We start from the raw sequence: 776 nt of genomic DNA, 5'->3' as shown, positions 1-776 counted from the left end.
CCCCTCACCGTGTGGCCCCCCCCCCCAGCAAACCCCCCCGTCTGAGATCCCTGTGGCCTATAGGGCCGTCTCCAGTTCCAGCACGTTTATGAGCCTTGTTGTGCCCCACTCCCAGTTGAACCGAAACAGATGTCAGAAACCAGCCTGTCATTCTTTTGATCAGTGAAAAACTATTTTCACTATTTTGCATGCTAATTTAACAAGCCATCTATCTCTATACAGCTAGGGCCTGGAATCCCATTCCGTTGTCTGAGGAAGTGTGCCTGCTGCGCCCGAATTCCTGAACGAAACTTCGTTGGTCGTAAAGGTGCCCTCATCGGACTCTAACTTCGTGGAAACGGCAGGAGGGCCTCTGAGCGCGTCAGGCTCTGTCTCTCCCCGGGCGCCCCAGAGGGGGCGGACTGGGCGTCCCAAGGGAAGGGCCTCCCCACCCCCGAGCGGGCGGCAGGACCGCTAGAACCGGGCGGGAGGGCGGCCGACCCACCCCACCCCACCCCACCCCACCCGCGGGCCTCGCTTCTTGCCGCTCTCCCCGGGGACTTCCGCCCGGCGGCTCCGCCCGGCTTTCCCCCCCACGGCGAGGCGGGGCGGGGCGCAGGCGGCTGGCGGGCCTCTCTCCCAGGACGCCTCCGCGCCCGTCGGGGAAGGAGAGCGAGAGAGCGAGAGAAACCCGGCTGGCTGGCTGGCTGGCTGGCTGGCCGGGAGCACCTCGGGGCCCCGTCCCGGTCCGCCGCCAAGAAGGCCGGCCGGGGGTGGGGTGGAGGGACGGCCAGGCG

This window comes from Gekko japonicus, unplaced genomic scaffold (genome assembly GCF_001447785.1).
Source record: "Gekko japonicus isolate JY-2015 unplaced genomic scaffold, Gekko_japonicus_V1.1 scaffold1756, whole genome shotgun sequence".
Taxonomy (NCBI): Eukaryota; Metazoa; Chordata; class Lepidosauria; order Squamata; family Gekkonidae; genus Gekko; species Gekko japonicus.
The sequence above is the reverse complement of the archived record's forward strand: the minus strand, read 5'-3'. Positions refer to the sequence as shown.